We start from the raw sequence: 11,305 nt of genomic DNA, 5'->3' as shown, positions 1-11,305 counted from the left end.
TATTTGGCTGTTATCTGTGGCTGACAAGGTGAACACAGGGCCCATGGATTTGGGGGAAGTGGTCTATTTTAGTTGTGGAGCTGTCATTAGTGTTTCATGATCTTATTTTTTCATTTGTTTTATTCCATCTTCATTAGCTATCCTATTCTTACCAATTCACTCTCATATTTTTATTAAAATGGCAAACAATTCAATACCAGACTAGGACTGAAGATCATATTTTCATCAAGAATGATACCATATTAAGCAATAGCAGCAAATAAGCCTTTCCTTTTCAAATTATCACCAGTTTCCTTGACCGGAGAAATAAAGTACCCATGAAAAGTACTCTCCAGTATTATTACATACCACTTCATTATGGCCCCTTCACTCCATACTTATTTACGTCAGGGCATATGTATCATCAATATTAGCAACACAGCCCAGAGGTCAACATGATAGCTTTGGGGAGGGTGGAGAGGGGGATGGAAAGAAAAAAAGACAAACGAGAAAGATTAGAAAAGAAAAAAATGCTGGGTTTTTTTCCCTATTTATATCCACAATTTTCAAAAGGAGCTATGAAACATCAACTTAATAGTAGTGTGTTGTCTTACTATATTAAAGAGGTGACTTTGTTCCTCCAATGACCACCTTCTAATACTGAGGTTATTTTAAGTTATTTTCTTAGTTCTGGAGCCAGAAATAAAAATATGCTGTGTCATGTATAATTATTTCATAAGCTTCTAAGAGTAGTCTTCCTGACATTTGGAGAGCAGTGCAAATGACTACTGCTCTTATTTTCTATCTCTGTAACCATTTCTCTTATCTTCTATCTCTGTAACCATTCATCCTTTCATAAACTCAATATGCAAGAATGTACACCCTGATTATAGATGTAGGTAATTTTTGAGCTCTAAAACTTCCATGCAAAACAAGGTTCTGACTCACTAAGCATCAAAACCATTGAGAAACAACTTTAGGAAAAATCAGACTTGTTTGCCAAAAAGTGTTTTTTGCCATTAGCAACTGAACCAAGCCCAGCAGCTGAAATATCTAGAATAAATATTAATTTTCACCCTTTTCCCTATAGAAATTATGCATCTTAATCGTTTATTTGTATAAAGGTCTGTCTTTCTCCATCAGATGTACACTCCACAAGAACCAATGCCATGTCTATTTTGCTCACCATTACATTTCTATCATAAACACAAGACCTGTACATAGTAGATGCTCAGTAAATTTGTTAAGGATTGAATAAATTGTATGGTGGGAAGGACATATTGATATTTTTTTCAATGCAAAATGATGCTGCCACCACAAAATTTATTTTATTCACCCACCTTGATTTATTTATTTACTCATCACAGAGTTCTTTTGTGCCTGAACAGAGACTATTAAGACACAGGCCCCGACCCTAAGAGACTCATAATTCAGAGGGGGAGACCAACATTTAAAACAATTAATCATAGTACAGAGGGATACCAGAAATAATACGTATCCATACAAGGGGGGGAGAGAGAGAGAGAGAGAGAGAGCAATCCAATTGTCTCCTATTGAAATCAGAATTGCATCTCCATCAGGCAACCAGTAAAGGGTGGAAAAAATAAATTTGAACTGAAGTTTTGTTTTGTAACAGGATCATTGAAAATGAGCCCAAACTAAATTGGGGACTTTGTCCATCTAACTCTATTCAAGTCTTGGTTTCAGGTCTTGAGAGAAATCTCCTCTGATCCCTCTTCACACACACACACACACACACACACACACACATGCACACACACACTGGTGATTCCTCTTCACATGCACACACTAGGTTAGGTCTCCTGCCATACACTCCCATTGCAGTGAGAAGTCCATGAGGCCAACAAATATGTCTAACAGTCCACTGACTGTTATAACTCTAGAGCCTAGAATTATCTCTGGGACATGGTAGGTGATTAATAAATGTTTTTTTTTTTTTTTTTTTTCAACTTTTATTTATTTATGATAGTCACAGAGAGAGAGAGAGAGAGAGGCAGAGACACAGGCCGAGGGAGAAGCAGGCTCCATGCACCGGGAGCCCGACGTGGGACTCGATCCCGGGTCTCCAGGATCGCGCCCTGGGCCAAAGGCAGGCGCCAAACCGCTGCGCCACCCAGGGATCCCAGGTGATTAATAAATGTTTGATGAATAAATTTTCCCTTGCAGCATATTTTTTTCTCTTTTCAAACCAATTTATCTCATTTTTCCTTTCTATAAATAAAATAATAATTCCTTTCCCTAAAGAATGTTCTTTGCCTTTTCCTTCAAGATGATTGTTTTTCTAAATGCTTAAAGACATTATCACTTAATAACTTGAAGTAAATTGCCCTTTATGCATCTACACATAGTAGAGAATTGGACTTGAATTATATATTTGAGGTACCCCAAGGACCAGGCCTATACAAGTAGACTGCCAGAGTAGTTCCCCATGGCATTTCTCCTTACCTCTATTCACAAAATTTCCAAAGGATTAGGCTGAAGAAGGAAGTCTTTCTTTTAGAGAGTAAAGATTAGTATTCTCAGGGGAACAAGGAAAGTCAGCATTCATTTTCTGTGCCCAAAATTAATTTTTACCCTCTGCTTTACTAAAGGGAGGAACAGAGGATCAAGATGCTGGTATAAGGCTTGGAGTGCTCCAGATATTTTGAAGCAGAAACTTAGGGAGTATCCTGAAGAAGGTTTCAATCATAAGACACCAAGTTCTGAGGTCAATGAGTCTTGTGTTTGGTGCTTCCCCAGGCCATGTGGCAGTCAGAGAGAGATATTTTAAGTCATGGCAAGGCCATGTGGCAACCTCAAAAACCACACCCTTTGAATGTGAGCTTTCTCCACCAATGTGAGGCAAGTTTGGCAAAAGGCAAGAAATAAGGGCTGTGCTATGTGGAGACAAACCCCACTGAAATGTTGTTGGCCCTTTTTTTAAAGTTATTATAAGTTCCTTGTTCTTTTATTTGCCAAATGTTATGCTGAAAATTGAAAAATCCAGTCAAAATTGGATGTTTCCAATGTCCAGATGTGTCCTAGATACAGCCTAGATGTCAGAAAGAGGCTTGAACTGATTTAAATCTGAGGCATTTTTTTCCTCACTGTAGAAATATCTCTTCTGAATTATACACAGTTTTTCACATGACCCTTAAAGTAAATAGGGAATAAATTTACTGAGGAGGAATAATGTTGCCCCCATAAATACAGGCTGAAGCAGACATGTGATTAAAGAAAAAAGTTTCAAAGTTTCTCTTAATAGTGTCTTTTTCACACACACACACACACACACACACACACACAATTAAATGATCACTAAAAGAAAATGAGGGTTTTTAAGCATATGTATGTATATCTTTAAGTATATATACAAACATGTTTTTTGCTGTTTCAGTTGCAACATATTAAGATGTTATACCATTATATACTAGTTGTAACAACTGATATAACTGAAATTTGCTGGAGTTTCCCATCAGTTATTATGCCATCTAGAAACAGTGATTTCCTCTAGTTTCCTTAAGTTAAACTAACTCAAACTTGGGGAAGGAGTACCACTTCATTAGTCCTGAGATAGAGCTGCAGATACAGCATCTCTGGATGACGTGGATTCCAGTCCTAGCTCTGCCACTTACTACTCACCTGGGAAATAAACCAAGAATATCTCTAAAATTCCTTCTAATGCCAGCATCCCACAATTCTGCAATCCCCTACAATTTCACTGGAGACAAATCAAGGAGACACTGAGTCAAAGGTCCAAGCCATGTCTGCCTAGATACACTAAGCAGCTATTTCTTCACTGGACTCTCGTCACTTCCTCTTGAAACTTGTGAGCCCAGAAAAATTTGCTACTTTGGATTTTGTTTTTGTTTTTGTTTTTGCAAGGATGAGCAGTAAAGCAATGAAGAAAAGAAAATACTGAAATACATTAGCTAATATTTCAAAAATGGTGATAAATTTGGGAGTCATAAGCTTATAATATATTGTTGAAGCCATAAATTTGAAAGAGATCACCATGGGAAGATAATATATAGTAAAAAAAGAAAAAAAAAGAATTAAGATTGAGGACTGATTCCTCTTGGTAATGAAAAGAAGGTAAGCATAAGAAAAGTCCTACACTAAGTAATATATATAATATTGAGTCATTGTATTGTACAACTGAAACTAATACAATGCTGTGCATTAATTATACTTTAATTTAAAAAGAAGAAGAAAAATCCTAAAAGGAGAATTAATATAAAAATAAAGAAAACTGTGGTGCTTTGCAAGAAACCAGAGAAGAAACTACTTTAAGAAATCAGTGGTCGGGGGCACCTGGGTGGCTCAGTCAGTTAAGCATCCACCTTCAGCTCAGGTCATGATCCCAGGGTCCTGGGATTGAGTCCCACATTAGGCTCCCTGCTCAGCAGGGAGTTTACTTCTCCCTCTATCCTTCCCTCTTACTCATGATCTCTCTCTCCCTCTCTCTCTCTCCCTCTCTCTTTTTCCCTCTCTCTCAAACAAAATCTTTTTAAAAAGAAAAAAAAAGAAATTGATACACCAAGCAAATGCTCCTTCCAAGGTGAGAGGTTCAAATCTGTACTACCCACATGTGCTGTAATCCCAACTCAAAAACGTAACAAAGTCCAAGCAGAATCAAGTTCAGAACATCTCCATAGTGCACTTTCACAACCTTAATCACATAAAGCTCCATAGGCCAAAAGCAAATCCAACCTAGAAATGAGCTCATAATCAACAAGTACAAATCTCAGAAAGAATTTGAATAGTCACTCCACCAAAACAGATATCCAAATGATCAATAAACATAGGAAAAGGTGATCAATCTCATTAGTCATCAAGAAATAACTAAAAAATGAAAAATAAACTACATAGCCTCCAGAATAGCTAAAATTTAAAAGACTAACAATACCAAGTATTGGTAAGAAAGTGAAGCAACTGAAACTCTCACACATTATTAGTGAAAGGGTGACTTGTGCATTGTATAACACGGCAATGCAACAGAAATGGGCACATATGAACATATACACAGAACATGTTCCCAGAAATAAATAGAAAAGAAACATAGAAGATATTCATAGTGGACTATTTGTGATATACAAACTAGAGACAATCTAAATGTCCATCAATAAAAGAATAGACAGGGACGCCTGGGTGGCTCAGCGGTTAAGCATCTACCTTAGGCTCAGGGCGTCATCCTGGAGACCCGGGATCCAGTCCCACATAGGGATCCCTATATGGAGCCTGCTTCTCCCTCTGCCTGTGTCTCTGCTTCTCTCTCTATGTGTGTGTCTCTCATGAATAAATAAATAAAATCTTTAAAAAAAAATAAATTTAGAAAGAATAGATAAACAAGATATAGGTATTCATCTGAGGGAATATTTTACAACAATGGGAACAAACTATGACCACACTCAACAACGTGGAGGAATCTCACAAAAATGAAGTTGAGAGAAAGAAACCAAACATAGGAGTCCATATAAAGTTCAACAAAACTAACCAATGGTGATACAAGTTAAGATAATGATTACTTTTCAGAGGGTTAATAACTAAGAGAAAAGGCACAAGTGGGACTACTGGGATACTAGAAGTATTCTATTTCTTGATCTAGGTGGTTGTGACATCAGTTACATTCCATTTGTGAAAATGTATCAAGCTGTAAAGTTATCATTTCTACACTTTTCTCTATATATGTAAATATGAGTATATAAATTATATATATTATTCATACATTATATATAAAATTAAGATTTTGTGACTATAATAATGACTAGTTGGAGGAAATAAAAAGAAAGTTGAACTAAGGGATGCCTGAGTGATGCGGTGGTTGAGCCTCTGCCTTCGGTTCAGGTCGTGATCCGGGGTCCTGGGATGGAGTCCCACATTGGGCTCCTTGCAGGGAACCTGCTTCTTCCTCTGCCTTTGTCTCTGCCTCCCTCACTGTGTCTCTCATGAATAAATAAGTAAAGTATTTTTAAAAAAGGAAAGAAAGAAAGTTGAACTAAGATCCTATACACCAATAACCTGAAATATGGGATGGGATTGCCATAGTTCAAATATGCTAGAGTCCTTATATTATTCTGAGGGAAAATAGAAATATTTATTGTTAAATCTTGTTAAGTATATATGTTAAAAATGTAAAAATAACCACTAAAAAATAAGAAATATATAAACTTTTAGCATAAATTGAGGGAGAAACATTCATAAAGAAAAATTAGTTTATGCCAAAAAATTGGAAAAAAAGAAAAAGCATTATAAAATCTCCCACAAAGGTGATATAAATATGCCCAAATAAGTCAGTAATCACAATAAATATAAACAAGCTAAACTCACCAACTTAAAAATAGGCATTTTCAGATTGGATTAAAAACAAAACAAAATGCAGCTACAAATACCTTACAAGAAACACACCTAAACCTAGTAACATGTATTTATTTTTTTATTTTTATTTAAATTCAATTAGCCAACATATTTTTCAGATGTAGTGTTTAATAATTCATCAGTTGTGTATAACACCCAGTGCTCATACATCATGTGCCCTCCATAATGCCCATCACCCAATTACCCCATCCCCCCACACATCTCCCCACCAGGAACCCTCAGTTTGTTTCCTAGAGTTAAGAGTCTCTCATGGTTTTTCTCCCTTCCTGATATGTTTAAAGTAAAATAATAAAGATGTCTAGCCTGAGGTTGGATTGACCTAGAGTTTAGGATTTGTTGGGTGAGTACAATAGAAAGACAAAGGGTCAGAGAGGTAAAATAAAATGGTGAGAGTGGTCAGAGTGATAGGCTAGCTACATAATCTAGGTTGGCTCATAAGAAAATGATGGCAGAAGATTACTGATAGGGAGAAAACATAACAAATGTGACAGAAATATAACAGGAAAGAAAATCTTCAAAGAAACCATAGTCTAATGGGATCCTAAAACAAGTATAATGGCACTAAGAACAAAGGAACAAGTTTGGTTTCCATCAAATTTAAATTTAGATCTAACCAGGCCATCTGCTCATGTTTTAACTTTGCCCAACTTTCTTATTTAAATAATCCTCAGGGCTCTGCAAGACATAAAGAATTAATTCATAGCTATGTCCTTCAAAGTTGAAATGTGTTTCAAGAAGTTATCAATCTTTAAACTATGGTCAGCCTTGAATTCTGTTTCAGAGTTGCCAAGATGGGTCCGCAGGAAAACCAGTCATCTGGTCAACAATCAAAATTTCATTGACTATCATGGCAGTTGGGACACAGAAATCTGAAAATTATCTAAGCAACCACTGATCTTTCATGTAACAAATGAAACACACATTAGTTTGTTAATATTCACTTTTTTTTCCCCTGAGTCATGTACCACTAATTTGAGGGAAAACAACCCTTTCAATGTTTACAGGACACAGTAGGTGGAAACATTAGTTCTAGATTCAGCTTAGTAAGTATATAGCTATAAACCCCTTAATAGACCTCTATCTACTGAAATTCTTTTAATTTTTAAGGTCTTGGCCAGTATGCCACATCCTCTTTAAGCCTTCTCCACCTTCCTCAAGCAGAATGTATCATTGTTTCTTGTGCATTCCCTCTTCACATTGGTAGTATGGTTAATATATCAGTTATCCTATTCCGCTTATAATTATTTTCATAAGTCCTTATCTCTGTTAAGATTATAAACATTTTGAGGAAAGAACCACTCTTGAACTCTCTCCCAGAATATAGTACTCAATCTTGTAAAAAAAAAAGGACAATAAATGTTGAATGCAGACAGTTGGTCCATTTTGGGGATATGGAAGAATGATTTTGTTCCATGAGCATTTTATTTCTCTCCATTAAACTAAGGAGGTTGCACGCTGGCATGGGAGGATGACTGGTCTTCCAGATTGTACAATAATATCTCTTTACTCAAAAGAGCTGGAATACCAACAAATATAGGACGAGTCAGTTCAGTATATTTTGACACTGCATCTCTCTGATTTTTGCTTAGAGGCAAGTTTGACCACTTTCTCCTCTTTTCTAATAATTTGCTATGAGTAAATACTTAGGGAGTCTTATAACCCATTCCTGTCCTCAAAATGTACTAACTGTCCCATTAATCCATGGAGCGAGTCCATTGTCCTAATGTACTTATTTCTGAAGGCAAAGTCTATTGCAACTCGGGCAAGTGTTCACGATGCCTAATGAGATTGGCTCTCAGTACAATCAGGGGTCCCAGGTTAGAAGTAGATTGTTATACTATAGCTATAGCAGGCTTTAGGCTTTAGATCGAAGCCATAGGGACTTGTTAGTGCTAATTATTGTTTAAAATAATACAAATGTGTTTAGACACCAGAACTAAAATCTAAGCGTCAGAATCTAAGTCTTAAAGTCTCCAATTCCTAATTTCTATAGCATGGTGAAGTAATTTGCTTGCCAAATAAAACAATCTTCTGTTTTCTAAATCAATGGTTCTCAAAGAATGAAGTTCCCAAATTAGCAGCATTAACATCAACTGGGGGCTGGTTAGAAATGCAAACTATCAGGCACCACCCAAGACCTACTGAAGCAGAAGCTCTGAGGGTAGGGCCCACCTTTCATGTTTTGTTTTTTTTTTTTTTTTTTTTTTTTTTTTTTTTTTTTTTTTTTTTTTTTTTTTTTTTCCAGAAAATGAAACCAAAGAGAAATTTATTACGACTCATCATGCTGTAAAAAAAAGAAACAACAACTAAATAATGATATATACAATTTTTTAATCACAATCATAGAAAAACACTTGCAGTAAAGGTAGCTTTAAAATGCCAAAGCTGAAGCTGCCTCGTTATTCAACGTTACTCGGAATTTGAAACCACTGTTAGCTAGTTACATTATACTGCTGTTGTTTTGTCTTACAGTGTTGAATTGATGTCTTTGATGATACGGAGTTAATATTTTTGACACATTTTCTCTATGCATGAAATTTGGACCATCTCAAATGAACCAAAATTTAACTGGTTTAACTAGAAGAACATGAAGGAAAAAGAAAAGCTGATATTTTCTTTTAGCTTGCTCTTTGACTAAAATGAAAGACTGAGGTGAATGGGCAGGTCGGGTAGACTGATTAGAAAAAGAAATGAAAGAAAAGATTCCTCTTGCTAGCTTCCAAATTTCTGTCACATCCTGTGATATCACATTATATCTTTACAAATATCTATCGGTGACTTGCCCACAGCCACACAGTGTGCAAGTGGCAAAGCTGTGGTGGGACTCAGCAGAATTTGCAAAAGGAGCAGCTTCCTTTTTTTTTTTTTTTTTTTTTTTTTTTTTTTTTTTTTTTTATTGGTGTTCAATTTACTAACATACAGAATAACACCCAGTGCCCGTCACCCATTCACTCCCACCCCCCGCCCCCCCTCCCCTTCCACCACCCCCAGTTCGTTTCCCAGAGTTAGCAGTCTTTACATTCTGTCACCCTTTCTGATATTTCCCACACATTTCTTCTCCCTTCCCTTATTTTCCCTTTCACTATTATTTATATTCCCCAAATGAATGAGAACATATAATGTTTGTCCTTCTCCGACTGACTTACTTCACTCAGCATAATACCCTCCAGTTCCATCCACGTTGAAGCAAATGGTGGGTATTTGTCATTTCTAATAGCTGAGTAATATTCCATTGTATACATAAACCACATCTTCTTTATCCATTCATCTTTCGTTGGACACCGAGGCTCCTTCCACAGTTTGGCTATCGTGGCCATTGCTGCTAGAAACATCGGGGTGCAGGTGTCCCGGCGTTTCATTGCATTTGTATCTTTGGGGTAAATCCCCAACAGTGCAATTGCTGGGTCGTAGGGCAGGTCTATTTTTAACTGTTTGAGGAACCTCCACACAGTTTTCCAGAGTGGCTGCACCAGTTCACATTCCCACCAACAGTGTAGGAGGGTTCCCTTTTCTCCGCATCCTCTCCAACATTTGTTGTTTCCTGCCTTGTTAATTTTCCCCATTCTCACTGGTGTGAGGTGGTATCTCATTGTAGTTTTGATTTGTATTTCCCTGATGGCAAGTGATGCAGAGCATTTTCTCATATGCATGTTGGCCATGTCTATGTCTTCCTCTGTGAGATTTCTGTTCATGTCTTTTGCCCATTTCATGATTGGATTGTTTGTTTCTTTGGTGTTGAGTTTAATAAGTTCTTTATAGATCTTGGAAACTAGCCCTTTATCTGATATGTCATTTGCAAATATCTTCTCCCATTCTGTAGGTTGTCTTTGAGTTTTGTTGACTGTATCCTTTGCTGTGCAAAAGCTTCTTATCTTGATGAAGTCCCAATAGTTCATTTTTGCTTTTGTTTCTTTTGCCTTTGTGGATGTATCTTGCAAGAAGTTACTATGGCCGAGTTCAAAAAGGGTGTTGCCTGTGTTCTTCTCTAGGATTTTGATGGAATCTTGTCTCACATTTAGATCTTTCATCCATTTTGAGTTTATCTTTGTGTATGGTGAAAGAGAGTGGTCTAGTTTCATTCTTCTGCATGTGGATGTCCAATTTTCCCAGCACCATTTATTGAAGAGACTGTCTTTCTTCCAATGGATAGTCTTTCCTCCTTTATCGAATATTAGTTGCCCATAAAGTTCAGGGTCCACTTCTGGATTCTCTATTCTGTTCCACTGATCTATGTGTCTGTTTTTGTGCCAGTACCACACTGTCTTGATGACCACAGCTTTGTAGTACAACCTGAAATCTGGCATTGTGATGCCCCCAGATATGGTTTTCTTTTTTAAAATTCCCCTGGCTATTCGGGGTCTTTTCTGATTCCACACAAATCTTAAAATAATTTGTTCTAACTCTCTGAAGAAAGTCCATGGTATTTTGATAGGGATTGCATTAAACGTGTATATTGCCCTGGGTAACATTGACATTTTCACAATATTAATTCTGCCAATCCATGAGCATGGAATATTTTTCCATCTCTTTGTGTCTTCCTCAATTTCTTTCAGAAGTGTTCTATAGTTTTGAGGGTATAGATCCTTTACATCTTTGGTGAGGTTTATTCCTAGGTATCTTATGCTTTTGGGTGCAATTGTAAATGGGATTGACTCCTTAATTTCTCTTTCTTCAGTCTCATTGTTAGTGTATAGAAATGCCACTGACTTCTGGGCATTGATTTTGTATCCTGCCACGCTACCGAATTGCTGTATGAGTTCTAGCAATCTTGGGGTGGAGACTTTTGGGTTTTCTATGTAGAGTATCATGTCATCGGCGAAGAGGGAGAGTTTGACTTCTTCTTTGCCAATTTGGATGCCTTTAATGTCTTTTTGTTGTCTGATTGCTGAGGCTAGGACTTCCAGTACTATGTTGAATAGCAGTGGTGAGAGTGGACATCCCTGTCTTG

The sequence above is a fragment of the Canis lupus genome, chromosome 37 (assembly GCF_003254725.2).
Source record: "Canis lupus dingo isolate Sandy chromosome 37, ASM325472v2, whole genome shotgun sequence".
Classification (NCBI taxonomy): Eukaryota; Metazoa; Chordata; class Mammalia; order Carnivora; family Canidae; genus Canis; species Canis lupus.
This window is presented reverse-complemented; position numbering follows the sequence as displayed.